Source organism: Oryza glaberrima, chromosome 7, assembly GCF_000147395.1.
Source record: "Oryza glaberrima chromosome 7, OglaRS2, whole genome shotgun sequence".
In the NCBI taxonomy this organism is placed as follows: domain Eukaryota; kingdom Viridiplantae; phylum Streptophyta; class Magnoliopsida; order Poales; family Poaceae; genus Oryza; species Oryza glaberrima.
Window position 1 is genome coordinate 8,692,811 of NC_068332.1, and position 15,137 is coordinate 8,707,947.

At 36.9% G+C, this 15,137-nt stretch overlaps 2 pseudogenes; both read right to left on the reverse strand.

Annotated features, from left to right (window-relative positions):
- Positions 1-528: 528 nt before the first annotated feature.
- On the reverse strand, positions 529-7,296 carry LOC127780156 (uncharacterized; annotated as a pseudogene).
- Positions 7,297-8,081: 785 nt separating this feature from the next.
- On the reverse strand, positions 8,082-13,469 carry LOC127778281 (alanine--tRNA ligase-like; annotated as a pseudogene).
- Between the last annotated feature and the right edge of the window lie 1,668 nt (positions 13,470-15,137).

Sequence of the window (15,137 nt, forward strand, 5' to 3'; positions counted from 1 at the left end):
GATTAAAATGATGAAGGTTAACAGTCTTCAGTATCTACGCTTTTTAGCTTTTTCTTAGGTGATGATTAAACTGGGATGGAAGAACTTTGCTTAGGTGATAGTTAAATTGGGATAGAGAGTACAAAATATACTGATGGACACAACCATCAATGTGTAAGCTGCCTAAATCAGATGAAAACCATCATGAACCAAGTTCGAAGCTCTTGGTATATGTTCTCTTGCCTCTTACCAGGAACCAGACAGACAACCAGTCACAAACAACTAAACAAGACACCAGAGCCAGCTAAACACTATCTACAGGAAACTTTCAGCCGATTACTGTTCGTTTGACTACTCAGGTTCTTTGCCACTAGTAGCTGAGGGCATGGATTCCAGAACGGACATCTGTCGATCTTCAGTTATATCTTCCACTGTTGCAAAAGAAAAACCACACTATAAACACGAGTCTCATGATTTTGTTTCATAAGCAAAAACATACATCATTCATGAATAAAGACGTACATCAGTGATTAAAAGTGTATCTAGTCACTACAGAGGCTCCACCATGTTGCGTACATCCAATATCTCCTCGAACCTACAAAAGAACTCACAGTTAGTTCTCCTTTATGTTTTAATTTGGATTAGATTGATAGATTTTAGGAGAACAAAATACTTACACTTGCCAAAGTTCTTTCGTCATCATACCACTGTAGAACAACTCTTCCAACATGTCATTCAACTGACTATCCAGGTAATGTGAATACAGCAAATCTAGTTCTGAAAGCATCTCAATTGATTCATCGTCTAGTTGATACATTTCATCTTCCAAGACTTCATCATCGCTCTAAGAAATTTAATGTTCTGTTAGGATTCAAGTTCAAGTTAAGAAAAAAAAATAAAAGATAGAATGTATTACCTCAAGTTGTGCTGGATCCATCCCGTGTTCAATCACGTGGCGAGTGTAAATAACAAGATGGTTAGCTGAATTATCATACTTCGTCAACTTTGCCATCTTGTAATCTGCATCATTTGTTTTTTCACCACCTTTCTGATCCTTAGAATTCTCACCATTTCCTTCCTTTGTCTTTCCACCACCATTTCCTTCCTTATCCTTTTTTTTGTTGAATAGGTACACTTTTACCAGAATGGGATGGCTGTGCAATAGAACAATAACCCTCCAGTCTGATCTTAATGATAAGCTCCTAAGAATGGCAAGTAGAGTTTTTCTAACTTGTCGATTTGCACATCTCCGGAGCCTGTAAAGATTTGAAAGGAACCCAATCCTAACGACAGGACGCTTCAAAGCAAATTGCGCCATTGCAAAGCATTGAAAATGCCTGAATTCATCGCAGAAGGATGGAGAAGGAGCTGGCATGAATCTTAACAAGGACTTACGCATCCAAGGAAAAAAGGCAGGACATCCTACTCCTTTTAATTCAAATAGGGAGATCACTTCATCAAAATATGCTACATAATCATTGAGCATAGAGTCCCTGCTGAACTCAGCATGGAAAGGCATAGAGATTTCAGAATAGCAACCATTTCTTACTAAAATGTTCTTTCTTTTAAAACTGCCGTTCCAGCTGTTGCGACTAGCATGTGCCTTCAATATTTCTTGAAGCACACCTGTTGCTATGATTCTTCCAACTCTTGTACCACTTGCAACAGTTAATGAACTCCCAGTAGCGAATAAAGTTCTTGGTTCAACAAAATGATTTCCAGGCAATTTCACAAAAGCCTCAAGTGACATTAAACTGCAAATGTAACAAACATAATAGTTACATAAACAGGTATAACACAAAGTCAAAGTAAAATAGTGTACAAATCAATTAAGTGAACCTGTCAATTTTCGGTAAGCCATCTATACGAACTATAATGTTGTCGAAGCTTTCAAACTTCTTCATGAACATCCCTTCCAACTGACTTCTAAAATCCATGATAAATGATTTTGCTGCATAGTTCAAATCTAGCCTACTTCTGCAACAAAATGTACAAACCAATTAAGAAGGCAAAAGCATCCTTGAAAGAAAAGAAGAAATAGAACAGAAAAATACCTCTCAAAGTCATGGCATATCATAAGTGCAAGTTCATTATCAAATATCTTGATATGATCAAACTTTACGTCCATCATTGGAAGATCAAGAAAAACCATAGAAGCTGCTGTTCCTTTGTAATAAGGCTCTTCGGTATTCCCCAATCCAAACTTGTAGTCATTGTTGGAAAAATGAATTAAATGCAACAGTCTTTAACATAGACTACACAAAATTAAAGTTAGAAGTCTGACCCTCTGAGAAATTCGAGAAAACGATTTGTAAAAGCACTTTGTTGGGCACGGTGCTCTGATGAAGCTTTCGAAATATAGAGGGGCTTGTCAACAAATGAAGAAAACCCCCTCTTGTTGGAAACAGTAGGCACTGACTTGGCCATTACATCAGAGTTACAGACCACCGTCGGGTAAGAAGGCCAATACTTAAGGTCATAGCAACCAAATGAACCGAACAACAATTGAGCCCGTTCTTCTTCTGCTATTATCTGAAATAAAAAAGAACAAATTCCTTTTACTCAATTGGTCTTCATCCTTTGTAAGAGGTACTTCCTATCCATATACATGTAGGCCATTTGAGCCTTCTTAACTCTCTCCTAAATATAAGGTGCTCAGAGTTTTGATGTACCTTCTCCTTTTCTTGTTCTTCTATGTTTGCCCTTACCAAGTAGATGCTATTGCTAACAAATACATGACTCATCTTTTCCGATTGGGTGTAAATGAAGGGGAGAAAATCATTTGAGTTAATTTGCAAATCCTTGTGATAAGTTTAAACAATTTAAACTTTGAACTGTATATCATAATTTCATCACTAAGTTCTAATAAAATGTTTCTGCGAGACGTAAAACCAGTATCTAAAACTTATTTTAGGAACTTCAATAAAGTCTGGTGCACAATGCATTTTCCAACAAGAATCAGACAATCTATGGCACATCACATGCAAACAAAGAAAAGCTTTCAAGATAGGGGTAAATTCCATTGCTATTAGAGTAATATATAGCTATATCCACATGGCAGACATTTAAATGAAAATAAAAGCTTTCTACCCATGAATGATGCATGCTAACATTTCAGTGTGTTGTCACAACTACGGTAGAATGGGCTGATATTCGTTGCTTTGGACCAACAACTTTCAATGAAATCAAACTGTTTGAGTAGGAATGGATTAAGAAGTACTACAATGTACTGGGATTCAGATCTATACTACTTTAAAATGTTGGTAGTGGTGGTGGCAATGAATCTACCACCACCACTCCTTTCACTTGTGTGGGCCCCACAATAATGTTTGTGACGCATTTGTGCTCCCTGAGATTCAAATGGAAAGAGTTGCCTCTGCTCTAACTAGCCCAGTAGATATCCAAAAACTAATGGCGAAATATGACTTGATAGGTCAACAGTTTTAGGCTTTAAAAAATAAAAATGAATGCCAAATGTTATTTTCCAAAATCCCGTAGCAAGCCACAGGCAAATCAGCTAGTGTCTGAAGTATATGATGATCTTGCAATTGTGCCTGAGATTCAGATATTTCAAGTACCTGACGGCCTAGTGGTTGTGGTGAAGATATAGGTGTTGAATATGGCACAGCTTGAATTGAACATTCAGGGGTTTGTGAAGCCGCTGCGTCCTTTAGTTGATCTGATCTTGCAACTTCAGGAGTGCTTGAGGAGCTATGTACCTTTTGAGGTAAAATAACATCTGTTATTTCAGCAGGTGGCAACTGCTCCTCAGTTACCACTTCAACAGCTGACAAGTCCTCATGACTGCAGTTGAGTTGCCAAAGAGAAATTAAGAACAATCTGAATGCAAGTGGTATTGATGACAATAGGTAGTTGTAATGTAGGAAAAAGTTTAACTGCAAGGAACACTTTGATTTAATGAGCTTGGTGGTTTAGAAGCACAATGGTTATTTATATACGCTGAGATGCATACCACTATTAAGCTACCAAAAAAGTGGAACCATGTCAATGTCTGACATATGCAACGCCTTTGAGACATGAGTTGGAAGAAAATGGAGCATAAATTTATTAAAGTTAGATATATGCAACGGACCACCCAAAGTTCAAACAAAACAAGGTGTAAACATATTTAAAATCATAGCAGTTATCAATTTATTGAATCTATTGGAAGTCCTACATGCAGAAGAAAAATGCATCGTAGCTGAACCCACATCCTCACTTGACACAATTGTATGGTTTTCAGACAAGAACTGGACACATAACAGGAAGGTAATGCAGAAACACAATATTATCAACTAAAGGTCTGTTTGGCAGTGCTCCAGTTCCAAATATTCTTGGAGATGGGGCTGGCGATGGCCTGGGAATTATATGGTAAGTCCCTGAAAGAACTATATGGCAAGCATCTTTCTTAACGTATTTAATATGTAAGATAGAAGACTAAACGTTAGCCTACAAACTCCATAGTCCATTCTACGAGAATCCAGAAGCTTCCGTAAACAGAGCCTAAATAATATAGTCGAAAAAGAGAAGAATTCAACAAACAGACAATCTTGCTCCAATGATGTTCGTCTCCAGTATGAATAATTATAAATGGGTATAAAAATATAAAAGGATTTCATAGACAAATGATTCAGTGCAATGGAATTTCTTCCTGATACAACTAGCACTATGGAATTGGAATGTCTGGATTGATCGTATTTTCCTTTCCAGCAGGAGCATTTCTTCCAGTATGATCTGAAGCATCAGAAAATAGTATGTGAAATACAAGAATAAACCATTTTTTCACTAAAGAGCTACTTTGAAGTGGACACAACGAATTAAGATAGGAGAATATCTAATCCTATTCAAATATGCTATGCTACTGCAGTTATTATTCACACACAAGTTGGGGTACGAATGGTCCTATTAACTACAAAAATTCATCAGTGATCATTCAATCCATATGTTTGAACATAAATTATAAGACAAGCTAGACTTTGAAGAAAACAAGAAAACGACATGAGCTGTACATAAAGAAAAAATTGGATGCCACATCTATAAACTTGCTACAAAACTTCAAGTTTTGCAGAACAAAGTCATGCCAGCCTACCACTAGAGTTGGATAACTGATGTGAAGAATAATTACCCCATTCATTCTTTCCACCAAGTCCCTGGGGCCACCATTGGGGATCAGCAGATTCTTGGTTACTGTGAGACATGGCAAAAACAGGCATTAGACATTTCTGTAACAAAGACATAATTGTCTTAACAGATTATATGTCATGTTTCAATATAAAAATATTCTTGTAATTGCAACAACCCAATTATTTTGCTTAACCAAGATCACTGGCTATCATTGCATTTAAGAACAAGAATATAGATTTACTTCCTACAAACAATACAGAATGTATATTATGACCAGAGGGAGAACAAACTCAATGTGGATAGCATTTGTATTGAACACTCTTATTGTGGAAATATTTATGTAGCCTCCTGCCACATCATGCTACTGTATTGCAGCACTCCATGGATCCTACCAAAACGTCTACATGGAATATTATAGCTATTCAAATCCATCTAATTGCTGTTCACAATGTAATTACAGCAATTCAGTATATACTTGTATTTGTCATTCTAGTATATCAGTATATGGTAGATGTACAATTGAACTAGAAAGGTTAGTGCAATTTTTGTGCTTTTCCTGAACACAACTTCAGCATATTGATTTCAGCAAGTTGTTTTGGTTTCTTTGTTGTTCGTTCTTTTGTAGATCAACTAGCAAAACACTCATGCTTTGCTATGGGTAAAAGAAAATATATAATAATATGTTAGACATGTTTGCTTATTTGAATACATAATATTCACTTGATTCAAACTAATATTGGACTATTGTATAATATCAGAAAATATCAAGGACTAATTTGCAGAAAGTACAAAAGTAGTGGTGGTGGCAGAACAACCACCCCACTAGTGTCTTTTATAGTAGTATAGATATTTTTTCAGACATTTTTTTCTGTTTAGCCATGAGTTTTTGTAATATGTTAGCTTTGAAACATTGAGTAAAGTGCCATCTTAGTGATGCATTTATGATATGCTTCTGCTATAACACATTGTAGATATAAGGTAGTGCTAGTTCGGTTGTTAGGGGTTTAGCCCAGGCATGACGGAATCCTGGGTCCGCCGCTGACTGACAATCTTGTTCGAGAAATTGTATTGTTTAGAATTAGAACATGCCCAAAGCCCACATCACTAAATGTGGTATTTTTGTACTCTCCACTAGCAAAGATGGTCTCAACCATGCTCTCATGCCTCTGGAGCTTTTTTAAAGTTGACCACAACTATTATCTGCTTATCAGTTCCAAGAATGAAGATAATGCAAGAGCAGTAAGAAGCTATAGGCTAAGAGAAATAAAATTCCTTAAGACCAACTATCAGGATAAACTATGAAGTTACAGGTGAATGACTACGACAGATTATTGGAGTGAAGTACAAGAAACAAAACAAGGTACCAGGTTTGAATAACAGCATTACATCGTACAAAGTAGAGAAGTTGTACCTGAATTTGACGAGCCTGATCAGTGTAGAAGCTTGCTCCTTCACCGGCATATTTAATTGGTGTGAAGGAGCTATCCACAAATGAACCACCCCCATTCACCTAATGTGCCATGACTTTGACATTAAGACATGCATTTCAATCAAACAAAAATTAGTAGTAAATAAGGACATGCATCTTCCAACTTTTGCCAAACAGCACCGGATTCACTTGATAAGAAACCTGAATCGGAAGCTAAAAATATACAATTCTTCTTCAAACTGCAAAGGTCAAAATATAATAAAGGCAGATAAACAAAATTAGTACTAAAATAATCAAAGACTGTTAACCTTGTTTTCTCACCTTAATTACTGTGCTCCAATGATTGTTCCAGAAAAGTACACAAGGTTTCTTTTCTTCAAGGTCTTTATGCAAGCATGACAAGCTGCAACAATAAAAAATTGTACTTCAACATGTTCTTTTTCTGTTAGTTCCAAAGTATTCTATTTCAAAACATGTAAATTAAACTTTATACCCGTAGGCAGTCAGTTGAGGGCCCTGAAGAAAATATGAGATCTGCTCCACTAAGAAAACATTGAGTAAAGAATAATATTAATGTTTAGGGTAAAGAATAATATTGATGTTAAGATTGGCAAAGTTATGTTCAAATAATATGTAATTCAAAAACAAAACTAACGCTGTTGTCCCCGTGTTTGATCAGTAACGCTGTTGTCCCCCATGGAAAGTTTAATGGCTCTCAGCAGTTGTTCATCTTCTTCACGATCACCACGCCCTTTAATCCCCATGGCTTCTTTTTGCGATATATACTCTCCAACTTCTAGATTAAGTTCATCATAAGAACTTGTAGCAATAGCTGACGCCAACTCTGAATCCTGATTATCAATGTAACAGTTGAAAACCAAAATCTGAGAAATAGTTATGTATATGCTATGGTTGTGTTTGGTTGCCTGCACCTAGCCTAGCGATAGCAATCAGGCTTGATGAGAATGACTCAGGAACAAAGCCCTAAACTAAACCCTAGCAATCAGGCCTAATGAGAACGACCTAGGAACAAAGCCCTAAACTAAACCCTATAGCAGTGCCCTCCCATTCCTTGCCCACTGCTCATGCTCATCCATCATCATGTTGTATGTATGTAGAGGTAGAAGTGAGGTAAAGCCCTAAACTAAACCCTATAACAGTGTCCTCCCATTCCTTGCCCACTGCTCATGCTCATCCATCATCCTGTTGTATGTATGTATGTAGAGGTAGAAGTGAGGTAATCTGAGGGAGGCGAGGTGACTGATATGTGCACATATGATGAGAAGCTGTATCTCCACTTCTCCAGAGCAGGAACGAAGGCCCACACTTTTGCATTTGCCTGGCTAGGTTTGGAAACAAACATATCCAGCAAAACAGCCAGTTTAATTTTAATACCCTGCTTACACTTTCATCCTCGCTTCATGTAAAAGGGTTAACTCGCTTCATATAAGCAGGCCCCCACTCACCTAAACTTCTGAGTTGGTACTAAAACACCACCACAACAACACTTCTTGGCCACATGGGCCAACACCTCCTACATCTACAGGCTTCAAATGGGCTGAGGTGTTCCATTACTGCGTCTGATAATGCGAGAAAGGTACCGTGCAGCAAAGCAAAGACACCACATTAAGCATGATGCTGCATTGAAGTGCAACTGCAATAACTACACATTCAGTGTTCTCGGTGGTCTTACATTTATGCACAAAAAAAGAACATAACAATTAGGTTCTCTTACCTGATCCACAAGCCACCTATGGAATACAGGGATTTCAAGATAATCAAAAAGTGCATATTCAGGTGAGAACACAAAGCCATTAGTACTGCAATGTCAACATTTCAAACATCAGAACACACGCAAGCACAAACACAACCAATCAGCACATTTTATATCATTATCACCTTTTAAAAGTCACATTTATGCATACTTCTCTCCAGAGGTTTTTTGCTACAAATAAAACTTTATGTTGGAATTCTGAATACTGAAAACCCTCATGCAACTCAAACTGCAAAAGAAAAAGGGAAGCCTGAGTTACATTTGTATTTATTGTGAGAAATTACAGTTATACAAAAGTTGCAAACCTGCATCTTTTAAGGCGAGAAATGATACGACTAAGAAGATCATCCTCCATCACTTCAGTTTTGTTTAGGAACAATCCAATCTCACTCCTAAGGAGAAGAACATTGCCTGCACAGGCACATGAAACTAATGTAAATTAAGCTAAACATAGAACAAAAAAAAAAAGGGAAGCTGTATACTCTTACAGATCGCGATAAGACCGCATGGCCCATTCTCATGCTGGTGAATAATGTGAGTGGGACGACCAAAGAAATCAATTGTCCTAGTCTTGTAGGACACCTTCGGAGGTCTGGTCACCACAACATTTTGTTCAGTGTTATTCTTCTCCTTCTTCTGCCTTTTGCTGTCTTTCTTTTTAAATTTCTTCTTGTCCTTAAGAATGAGTTAAACAGAAAGAGAAGGCAGAATATGAATTTTGGTGACAATCAACTATATTGCAAGCTACTGTACTTTTCTGCAATATTGCATGTGTATATTGTAATGTTAATACATGCAGTAGGAACAACCTTATAATGAGAATGGGAACTGGAATCATAGCTGCCATTTGAATTATGAGTAAAAAAAACAAAAGAAACTTGAATTGTCAATAACAGGAGGCATAAAAGGGTCAGATAAGCTTCTTGTTGATATAAGAAAGCCACTTTTATCCAATCTAATACCTAAGATTGCGACTATTATTCTAGATATATTCCCATTTTGATACAGTTGCTCGATGCAACACAATTATTCTACATCACCCTCTTCTAGCAGTATAGTAAAACACCAATCTAGAAATAACATAACTATATAGCAGTATCAAATGGCACTAAAAACCCAGCAAATTGAAATGTCAAAGGGCCCTTCGCCAAATGTAGTCAAAATGATTTATTATTAATGCATGGTAAGAGCAGTGAAGTGTGCCCACTCTTTTTGAGTGAAAAATTTTAATCAACAAAAACACTTGAAACTTTACTTGGAAAAACTGATTCTTCAGCTCAGTAAATCATCTGGAAACCACTATTACCTTTGCAAAAGTGATTTCTTCCTCTGCAATTATATCTTTTATCTTCTTTTCATTGTGTAAAAGCTCAGGAAAGTCTCCACTCATTGATTCGATAAATGCACTTACAAGGCTGTTCAAGGAAAAAAAAGATCAATTTAAGTATTATAAATCTCAGGCAGTCATCATATAGGACATGTATTTTTTCCCTACAGTCTAAGCAGAGTTATTGACCCACATTGCAAGCAATTTAGCCTACTCCAAATAACAATACTTGTACATGGGTGGTGGCAACGATCTGGGAGGAAAAAAATTTTCCATACCAAAGCCAAGTATCAGCTAAAATAAATTAAACTATCAAATGAAAAGGCACACATGAACCTAAAGCAATCATATCATAGGCCTTTGCTAATGTGAACAAAATCAAACAGTTCGGTCAGATTCCATGTTAAATCTGCCAATGACAAACCAAATATTTGTTGGAAAAAGACTCAGACCAAAACAAAGTAATAGTTGATAACGTCCACCACATCAGCCCCTAAATTCACTATAAAACTAGTTTGTTTCATGTTAAACCTTTTATCATACTCCCTCCATCCCAAAATATAAGTTATTCGTAGTACTAGGATGTGTCCCATCCAGTCCTAATACCTTATATTTTGGGACAGGAGTAACAGATATCTGTAGTAATGCTCTTCTTCCATAATCACAGGTGGAGTCATATTATTCTGCCTCCCATGGTAAAATACTTCCATCTCATGTGCTATTTTTGCAGTTCCACTAAAGACACATAGCATATGCGGTAACAAGTTACCATCTCATATATGCAATACTATAACCTAATACTTCTAGGACTATGATATGCAGCAGTGCTGAACTCCGTATGCAGTACCAAGTATCCATCTCATACATACAAGATAATAGCATCCTACAACTTGAGCTGTGGAGTGTTACTGCTGGTGCAAACAATAACAAAAAAAGATGGAAACTATGTGCTTGATGCAGGGTGCATGATAAAAATTCTATTTACATCCAAACCACCCATGCAGATTGACATGGATATTACCATGCAATGTAGTAAATAAAAATTCCATGTGTTCGTGCAGTAAATTTAGTAGTGCACGGAATAAGCTATTCAACTTAGTAAAATTATGTACTAGTACTTTTAGAGACTTATATATGCACATCCATGTTAGCAACTGTACCATTTCAACTGTAATTTGATTTCCAAGGTTCATAATGTTTAAATCCACAAAACCAAAAGGACTAGCTTTTGTGTCTAGAGGAAATATTGTTTTGTGGCATTCTGTGCAAGAATAAAGTTACGCAAGCATATGGACCAAAAGACGTGGCAAATAGCATAGACAAGTGATCGTTCTTACATTGTAAGAAATCGTTGCTTGGCCTTCAAGTTTTGATGACCGAAGTAAATAGCCCGCCTAAGCATATTCCTTGCTATCTCAATTCCTAAAAAGGATATAATATTATAGACAGGCAAGCACCATTTTTCACTACAAAATGAAGACTGAAAGGATAACAAACATATGACAAATAAAACAGGTAATGGTAGTGCAGTATGCACCACATAATCTTTTCAGTTCATTACCGTCCCCAGTAAACCAGGTGGACCAAGAATCTAGAGGATGTTCTGATGACAAAGCTCCTTATTTCATTAACAAGGCAAATACATCTCATAATCGCATTTGCATGTGTCACAACAAGAAAACCCTAAGCATTTGCATGTGTTTCATATCATTTATCACCATCAAACAGTATATACTTACCAGGCTGAGAACCATCGGCAATAGCAAAACTACTTGTTCTTATGTGATCTGCAACTATCCGGTATGCCAAATCAACTTCATTAATATCATCAGGACCAAATTTACCAGAGTATGGTTGAATTTCATTGCCAGTACACTGCATTTAGATGTGCAAAATATTCATTAATAAATATTAATATATCATATACAGTATACAAAATCTATAGGAAACTATGGCTAACTATTATACAGAATAAAAACATCAAGTGTGCATATGGGCATCATACTTGGCGGATGGAGTCAATTGTCAGCATTAATATGTCGGTGTCAAATTTGCTCTTTTTCTTCTGAAGTATAGAAGTTAATTGTTCGAAGTTCAGTCCAGTGCCTACATGTTTGGCTGATGATGGCATCAATATGCCACCTGCTTCCTTATTGAACTAGAATTAAAATGCAAACAGCAAATGTAAGTATGCATAAGGAAAAACATCATGTACAAATAAAAATAAAATCACTGATTACATATAAAAGCTTATCAACCAGTACCCGAAGAAAAGCAATTAGCAATAGCACAGCACCGTGTAGAAGGAATAAATATGGATAGTCATCATGTACAAATAAAACAAACTAACTGATTATATGTATATGAAAAAACTTTAGCCATCTAAACAAAACAGATTAAAAGAAGTATACTAACCTGAAAAAAAACAAGATTCCATATCTCAATACAACCAGGGTCATCATTGTTCAATAATGAAGCAACATCATGATGACCAATCTGATCAAAATATATTTGACTGCACGGTCCACAAGGACCAGTGTCACCATTTTGGTAGAAGTTACCCTGTTGAGGTTTATATAATTGTTCGTTTGTAAGTAATACAACAATAGTAAAATCGAATTGTATGAGCAAAATAATCTGAGAGAAACGAACATATAAAATGAAACTAATACAACAAAATGCCCTGTTGCCAAAAGCTCTCATCAGTAAGCCAGCACATGCACAATACCTTGTTGACAAGGGGTAGAACTTTATCTGATGGTAGATATTTAAGCCATATGTGTTTTGACTCCAGATCAGGGGCTAAGCCCGATTTCTCATCACCTCCGAAATATGTCACAAAAATTCTATCAACCTCCAATTCGTAGACCTGCATATCAGAGAATGATTCAGGAGTTACAGTCTGAAGCCCTGAATCAGCAAACACAACATGTGCCCTGAATCAGCAAACACAACATATAGGTCGCTAACCAGATCATGATTCCATGAATGCAACATATAGGTCCCAGACCAGATCAAGAGTCCAATGAATGCATTTTAATAACTTAATAGATTGCATCTTCAACTGTTTCACCCGAGAAGCAACACATCAACTTAAGTGACATATAAACGGCGTTTCTCCTAATTGCAGATAGCCACATTTTTCATCTTCAAAAAAAATCAAACGTTCATCCCAAAACAATGGCATTGGCCACCATTTTTATGTTTCAATCAATCGTAGAAAACCAAATTAAAAAAAATCGCCCTAAAAAAAACAAAAACTAGTCATTATTCCACTGTATACAACGTCCCTAAATCCCTTCAGTTGCGGAAGAACTAGATACCCTAATTCTCCTGCACATCAGGTAAATCTGCAGCCCAAATATTAATCGCAAGCCACCCAAGACACTAGTGGATCACAAATCCAAATCCCACGATTTGCATAGCCCAGTCGTATCCACACATGAACACAAGATAGATGGAGAAGAGACTAAGAGAGGGGGGTGTGGGGGGGGGGGGGAGCTGTTACCTTAGTCAAGAGCTCCCACGCAAACCCAATTGCCTCCTTGAAGTAGTCCCCAAAGGACCAGTTCCCTAGAACCTCGGTGAAGGTGAGGTGCCTATCATCGACGGCGACGGGGATACAGCGGAGAGAATTGCAGGCGCGTCCCGGGCATCCGAGCTGCGAACCTTGTGCAGCGGTGCCGAGGAGCACCGGCATGAACTGATTCATCTCGGCGTCGGCGAAAAGTAGAGGGGAATCCTTGGCGGCGAGGATGGTGCTCGGGGAACACCGGGTGTGCGCCTTCGACTCGAAATACGATAGAAACGTCTCCCGCACCACGCGGGCGGGCCATTTCGGTGGCGCCGCCATCGTCGGTAGTGCGGGGCGGCAGGGCAGTGGAGCGGCGGTGAGGGGGACAAGACGCGGCGCGAGGAAGAAGGAGGAGGAGGAGAGGCGGTGCCGACCAAAACCCTACACCCTAGGATATATAAGTAGGATGAAAGAGCCGCGCCGAACGCCCGCATACAGCGTTGCGGTGTCAAGTTCTTTTAGATGCTTGAAACGGCTAATTAGCCGCACTTAACGTGATTAGCATAGGACTGATTAATTAAGTAGTATTATAGGGCTTGTTTGGTTTAGTGCCCTACCAAAATATTGGTAGTACCAAAACTTAGGCATATTTTGGCACTACCAATATTTTGGTAGGGTAGCATTTTAGGTGAATGGATTTGGATTGATACCAATTGGAGACCAAATTTTATATTATAGTTAAGAAAGTTCTAGAATTATGCCAAATTAATCATGGACATTACCATTCACTTGGCTTCAAACCAAACCATTACATTCACTATTCAAACTACCAAACAAATTGGTAGGGCACATTTTGGCATCAATCTAAAATGGCCCATAATATATAAAATTTTGATTAATAAATTTATTACTATATAAATAGTTTTCACATAAAATATGCCGTTTAACTTTTTAGCTAAGCTGGAATAGCCGAAAAGAACGCAACCTAATAACAATACTCCCTCCGTTTCAGACTATAAGACATTTTGGCTTTTATCAAAGTCAAATTACTTCAAGTTTGACTATGTTTATAGATAAATGTAGAAATATTTATAATATCAAATTAGTTTTTTAAATCAATAATTAAATATATTTTCATAATAAATTTTTCTTGGGTTGAAAATGTTATTATTTTTTCTACAAATTTACTCAAATTTGAAGCAATTTGACTTTGACCAAAGTCAAAACGTCTTATAATCTGAATCAGATGGAGTGATAAAAATTAGGGTATACTCCACGCTTTGCTGTGGGATACGTGAATAAATGCATGTTATACATTATTACAGAAATGATATACGTATAGTTTAAATAGTTTAAAAATGATGTCAAGACAATGATTTGATATTTCTTGCATATTGAATTCTAAAAGTACAACAAAGTTGTAAATAATATATCATATTTGCGTTATATTTAAAATATTATATATAATAATTATTAGTGAGTGATGATGTGCAGCATTTGCATATTAAGCTTTAGGAGTTAGTGGGCATCAACTTTATAATAAGATAGGATATACTAAAATATCATTTGTAACGGGGTTGGTGGATAGATTTGACAATGAGAAAAACACTAAAATACCCTTTCTAATGGCGTTGGACTGTTTTTTCTAAGATAATGGAATAAATTTTTGGTCTTTGCTCAAAGAGCTACAGCTAATTATTATATAAATATGCTCAATGACGAGCGCATATCAACAAGTCCATAATAGCACACCCAATAAACAAGAAGCAAAGCACAAACTAATGACCACCAACATTAAACAAGAAAAACCCCACAATTATTGAAGCCTATTTGTGAATCTCCATCCATAATTGATGAAAATCTACATAATCGCCTCTAGGTTACGATATGCAGAATGCTAAGTTTGATGTCCTTATCACACTTTTGTAGTTGTGCTCAAAACCGGATCTAATATGTTGCCCCGAAAATTACCTGCATATAAGATTTGGAC